The sequence below is a fragment of the Scyliorhinus canicula genome, chromosome 1 (assembly GCF_902713615.1).
Source record: "Scyliorhinus canicula chromosome 1, sScyCan1.1, whole genome shotgun sequence".
Taxonomy (NCBI): domain Eukaryota; kingdom Metazoa; phylum Chordata; class Chondrichthyes; order Carcharhiniformes; family Scyliorhinidae; genus Scyliorhinus; species Scyliorhinus canicula.
In genome coordinates this window covers 13,519,581-13,526,552 of record NC_052146.1, presented here as the reverse complement: position 1 = coordinate 13,526,552, position 6,972 = coordinate 13,519,581, and positions in this window count along the sequence as shown.

The following is a 6,972-nucleotide window of genomic DNA, read 5'->3' as shown; positions in this document are numbered from 1 at the left end:
AAGAGAACATGCCCCTGTCTCCATCAATGGGAACGAAGTAGAAAGGGTCGAGAGCTTCAAGTTTTTAGGTGTACAGATCACCAACAGCCTGTCGTGGTCCCCCCATGGCAACACTATAGTTAAGAAAGCCCACCAATGACTCTACTTTCTCAGAAGGAAATTTGGCATGTCAGCTACGACCCTCACCAACTTCTACAGATGCACCATAGAAAGCATTCTTTCTGGTTGTATCACAGCTCGGTGTGGAGCCTGCCCTGCCCAAGACCGCAGGAAACTACAAACGGTCGTGAATGTAGACCAGTCCATCACGCAAACCAGCCTCCCATCCATTAACTCAGTCTACAATTCCCGCTGCCTCAGAAAGGCAGCCAGCATAATTAACGACCCCACGCATAGAACACAGAACACTACAGCGCAGTACGGGCCCTTCGGCCCTCGATGTTGCGCTGACCTATGAAACCATCTGAAGCCTATCTGACCTACACTATTCCATTTTCATCCATATGTCTATCCAGTGACCACTTAAATGCCCTTAAAGTTGGCGAGTCTACTACTGTTGCAGGCAGGGCGTTCCACACCCCTACTACTCTCTGAGTAAAGAAACTGCCTCTGACATCTGTCCTATATCTATCACCCCTCAATTTAAAGCTATGTCCCCTCATGTTGGTCATCACCATCCGAGGAAAAAGACTCTCACTGTCCACCCTATCCAACCCTCTGACTATCTTATATGTCTCTATTAAGTCACCTCTCAGCCTTCTCCTCTCTAACGAAAACAACCTCAAGTCCCTGAGCCTTTCCTCGTAAGACCTTCCCTCCATACCAGGCAACATCCTAGTAAATCTCCTCTGAACCCTTTCCAAAGCTTCCACATCCTTCCTATCCTATCACGCACTCCGGACATACTCTCTTCCACCTTCTTCCGTCAGGAAAAAGATAAAAAAGTTTGAGGTCACATACCAACCGACTGCTGCCACCAGACTTTTGAATAGACCTACCTCGTATTAAGTTGATATTTTCTCTACGTCCTAGCCCAGACTGTAGCATATTCTGCAGTCTCTCCTTCCTTCCCTATGGTCTGCACTGTTTGTACAGCATGCAAAAAACAATACTTTTCACTGTATACTAATACATGTGACAATAATAAATCAAATCAAAATTCTTGCATTTGTCCTGACGAGGGAGAGAGGAAAAGTTTCAGCAACGGGTCTCTCTGTTCAGCAGTATACTGGCGATTACAAGGGTAACTATCTGAGCACGCCATGCAGCCAAGTGGGTCTTGCCTGTCGGTAGCCTATATTGGAAATCCAAGTCACCGTCTGTGACTACTGGCGGCTGAATTTTGAATCCCTGGTTCCAGCTGCAAGTGTTCCTCACCCACAGAACATTGAGAATTGCCCTTTATTTTCACCGGTGACTTGAAGTTGCAGAAATGCGGCCGTGCTAGCTTGAGTTTGGGATTAGCTTTAAGGTATCAGTCCCAGTGAATTGTATAATTACAGAGGGAGAAGCCCCGAGCTCTTTTAATTTCTATAATTACAAGTTTCAGAGTTCCCTGGGACAGTTCTCCACTTCTGAGTTTAATAAAGGACCAATTTGCATAATTAAACATATACCAACATCGAAAGGTTTCTCTGGTAACAAGACACCAACTAATAGCACTTGCCGAGTGTTCTGTTTCCCCTCTCCCCTTATTTGGCAGTGAAAGAACAATGCTTACATAATGGCACAATTGTTAGACCTTTTATTTCCTTAAAAGAACTGATTCTCGTTGGGTTAAGGTTCGATGAGTGACCTTTTGAACGTGGCAATCATATATTAATACCGCACAGGTGGACATTCAGCCCATCGAGCCTGTGTCAGCTCCTTGGTGGAGCTATGCAATTAATCACACCATCTCTGTTTGTTTTCTCGCCCAGTATTGATCCAGTTCTCGATGGAAACTTACAAACTGAATCTGATTGAAGGGGCTGGTTTAGCACAGCGGGCTAAACAGCTGGCCTGTTACAGAGATACATAGAAGCTAGGAGCAGGATGAAGCCTTTTGGCCCTTCGAGCCTGCTCCACCATTCGTCACGATCGTGGGTGATCATCCAACTCAATAGCCTAATCCTGCTTTCTCCCCACAGCCTTTGATCCCATTCTCCCCAAGTGCTATATCTAGCCGCCTCTTGAATATATTCAATGTTTTAGTATCAACTACTTCCTGTGGTAATGGATTCCACAGGCTCACCACTCTTTGTGTGAAGAAATGTCTCCTTATCTCGGTCCGAAATGGTTTACCCTGAATTTCTCAGACTGTGACCCCTGGTTCTGGACACACCCATCGTTGGGAACATTTTCCCTGCATCTACCCTGTCTAGTCCTGTTAGAATTTTATGAGTCTCTATGAGATCCCCCCTCATTCTTTTGAACTCCAGCGAGAACAATCCCAACCTAGTCAATCTCTCATCTGACTGTCCCACCATCCCTGGAATCAGTCTGGTAAACCTTCGCTGCACTCCCTCGAGAGCAAGAACATCCTTCCTCAGAGGAGACCAAATCTGCACACAATACTCCAAATGTGGCCTCACCAAGGCCCTGTATAATTGCAGCAACACATCCCTGCTTCTATACTCGAAACCTCTCGCAATGAAGGCCAACATACCATTAGCCTTCTTTACCGCCTGCTGCACCTGCATGCTTACCTTCAGCGACTGGTGCACAAGGACACCCAGGTCCCGCTGCACACTCCCCTCTCACAATTTACAACCATTCAGGTAGTAATCTGCCTTCCTGTTTTTGCTTCCAAAGTGAATAACCTCACACTTATCCAAATTATACTGCATCTGCCATTTGTTTGCCAACCTGTCCAGATCATGCTGTCGGATCCCTGCATCCTCGTCACAATTCACCCTCCCACCTAATTTGGTATCATCTGCAAATTGTGAGATGTTACATTTTGTTCCCTCATTCAAATCATTAATATATATTGTGAATAGCTGGGGTCCCAGCAACGATCCCTGTGGTAACCCACTAGTTACTGCCTGTCAATTTGAAAAGGGCCCATTAATCCCTACTGTTTGTTTCCTCTCTGCCAACCAGTTTTCTATCCACCTCAATACACTTCCCCCAATCCCATGCGCTTTAATTTTGCTCAGTAATCGCTAATGCTGGACTTCGTCAAACGCCTTCTGAAAGTCCAAATATATCATATCGACTGGCTCCCCCTTGTCAACTGTACTGGTTACCTCTTCAAAGAATTCCAACAGATTTGTCAAGCATAATTTTCCCTTCATAAATCCATGCTGACTCTGACTGATCCTGCCACTGCTTTCTAAATGTTCGCTTTAAAGTCCTTGATAATGGATTCAAGCATTTTCCCCACTACCAATGTTAGGCTCACTGGTCTATAATTCCCTGCTTTCTCTCAACCTCCCTTCTTGAATATAGGAGTGACGTGAGACGACAGAACCAAAGTATGTATTCAATTGCTCAGCCATTTCTTTGCCCCTTATTATGCATTCCCCTGTTTCTATCTAAAGGGGGCCTACATTTATCTTTTCCAATCTCTTTCTCTTCAAATATCTGTAGAAACTCTTAGTGTCAGTCATTATGCTCCCTTCAAGCTTCCTTTCGTACTGTACTTTCCCCTTCTTAATCAATCCCTTTGTCCTTCTTTGCTGAATTCTAAACTGCTCCCAATCCTCAGGCTTATTATTTTTCTTGGTAAATCTGTATGCTTCTTCCTTGCATCGGATACTATTTCTAATTTCCTTTGTCAGCCATGGATTGGCCCTCTTACCCCCTTTGCTTTTGTGCCATGATCATGTTATGGTCACTCATCCCCAAGGGGTCTCGTACAGCCAGATTGGCAATGCTTCCCTTCTAATTACACAGTACCGAGTCTAAGGTGGCCTGCTCTCTAGTTGGTTCCTCCACATATTGATCAAGAAAACCATCCTGTATACACTCCAGGAATTCCTCCTCTACGGCATTGTGGCTAATTTGATTTGCCCAATCTATGTGAAGATTAAAATCACCCATGATCACCGATATTCCCTTGTTACATGCATCTCTAATTTCTTGTTTAATGCCATTTCCCAACCTCACCAGTCCAGTTTGGGGGTCTATATATGACTAATATTTTTTGTCCCTTGGTATTTCTCAATTCTACCCATACAGATTCCACATTGTCAGAGCTAATATCCTTTCTCACAATTGTGTTAATTTCCTCTTTAACCAGCAGTGCCACACCACCGCCTTTTCTTTTATGCCTGACCTTCCTAAATACTGAAAACCCTGGGACATTTAGTTCCCATCCCTGTTCACCCTGCAGCCATGTCTCCGTAATCCCAATTATATCATTACCCATTTATATCTATCTGCACGATTAGTTCATCCACTTTATTGCAACTGCTCCGTGCATTAAAGCACAGAGCCTTTAATGTTGTCTTTTTCACAATGTTTGTCTTGTTCCCAATATTTTTCTCTACTGCCCTGTTATAGTTTTACCCTTGGTTTCTCCACCTATCACTTTTCTTATTCACTTTTCTACCTTTTGCTTTTGTCCTTGTTCCCTCTTTCTGATTCCTTGCATAAGTTCCCATCCCCCTGGCATATTAGTTTAAACCTTCCCCAACCGCTCTAGCAAATAGCCTCCCTTGGAAATCAGTTCCAGTCCTGCCCAGGTGTAACCCATCCAGTTTGTACAGGTCTCAATGCCCCAGGAATCTGAATCCCTCCCCCAACACCATCTCTTCAGCCACGTATTCATCCTATACATCCTGTCATTTCTACTCTGACTAGCACGTGGCACCGGTAGTAATCCTGAGATCACTACCTTCGAGGTCCGATTTCTTAACTTCCTTCCTAGCTCTCTTTTAGGACCTAATCCCTTTTTTTCCACCTACATCCTTTGTACCGATGTGTACCAAGACCACTGGCTGTTCACCCTCCCCCTCCAGAATGTCCTGTACCCACTCCGAGACATCCTTGACCCTGGCACCAGGGAGGCAACATACCATCCTGGAGTCTCGTTTGCGGCTAGAGAAACACCTGTCTATTCCCCTTCCAATTGAATCCCCTATAACTATTGCACTGTCACACTTATCACCTCTCTCCTCCGCAGCAGAACCAACCGTGGTGTGACGAGTTTGGTTGTTGCTGTTTTCCCCTAAGAGGCCATTCCCCTCAACAGTATCCAAAACGGTATATCTGTCCTGCAGAGGAATGGCCACAGGAGATTCCTGCACTACCTGCCTCGCTGTCTTGCTCTGTCTGGTGGTCTCCCATTCCCTTCCTGCCTGTGGAGTCTGAACATGGGGTGTGACCACTTCTCCACACGTGCTATCCAGGATGCTCTCCAACTCGCGGATGCTCCACAGTGTCCCCAGCTGCCGCTCCAGCTCTGAGACACGAGCTTCCAGGAGCTGCAACAGGAGGCACGCCCTGCACACATACTGACCCCGGGACTGGAACTGTCCCCAGCCTGCCACATGGAGCAAGAGGAGCAGACCACACCTTGGAGCTGTCCTGACATGATTTATTCCTTTCAATTAAACTTTTGAAATTGGACTTTAGAAAGATGTTTTTGTGTCAGATTATAGCCAATCTCCTGTACACTATTTAATTAGCTTTTTCTTTAAAAAAAACTGAGTATCTATCCCTCTTGATCTGACAACAAATTTAAAATAGTTATTAATTGAAAATAAAAGTTATTTAAATCAACTTAAAAATAGCAATTTAAATCAATCTAAATTAGTTATTTAAGTCAAATTAAAAAATAGTAATTCAAATCAATTTAAAATAGTAATTAAAATCAAATAAAAACTAGTATTTAAATCAATAACTCCATTGATATTCAAATTTAGCCCAGTCTGTCTTTCAGCCAATCAGGTCACAGTCTCCCGTGATGTTACTTTACCAATTTCGAAACAAACAACAGACTTACCCGATAGCGGTGTCGCTCGCAAGTCCACTTTTGCTCCTGGAAGGTTAATGCAGAATAAGGCCAGCAGCGTGGATTCAATTCCCGTACCAGCCTCCCCGAACAGGCGCCGGAATGTGGCGACTAGGGGCTTTTCACAGTAACTTAATTGAAGCCTACTTGTGACAATAAGCGATCATCATTATTATTACTTACTTGGGGTATTGTGCACGAGAGTAAGGAGGTCATGTTGAACCTGTACATCTCCTCTGGAGCACTACGTCCAGTTCTGGGCGCCACACTGGAGGAAGAATGTTGAAGGCAACAGAACGAGTACAGAAGAGATTCATAATAATGATAATTGCTTATTGTCACAAGTAGGCTTCAATGAAGTTACTGTGAAAAGCCCCTAGTCGCCACATTCTGGCACCTTTTCGGGAGGCTGGTACGGGGATTGAACCCGCTCTGCTGGCATTGTTCTGCATTACAAGCCAGCTGTTTAGCCCACTGTGCTAAACCAGCCCTTGATGAAGCCCTTGACTCGATGGATGAAGAACTGTAGCTACGAAGACCAAAGAGATTGGGACTGTTTTCTTGGAGAAAAGACCGAGAGGAGATTTGATAGAGGTGTTCAAGATACTGAGGAGGTCTGGACAGGATGTTAGGAAATAGAGATGGTTCAAATAATTTATATTTGTTTTTGTGGGCATTAGAAATAAGATGTAGCTTTTAAGTTTAAGTTTAATTTGTGTTTGGATGTAAAGGAGGGTTAAATTCTTGGGTTTTGGTTTCATTTTTAAAAGTAGGCTGAAAGTCTGTGGTATATTTAGATGCCTGTATTGTAATAAGGTTTTACTACTCCTAAAGCAAACACAGATATTAAAAAAAACCCTACTGTTGCTTAGCAACCAGGGGTCACAGTGATACACCACTGTCACTTTGGAACCAGGTAATTCAGAGGCATCTGAGAGAAAGTGCTGTTTGGGGGGGGGGTTAGATTCCAAGGCATGTTCTTTGAGAGCGTAATTTGAAAACCCAGGTGTTAAAATCAGAGTTCCAGTGAG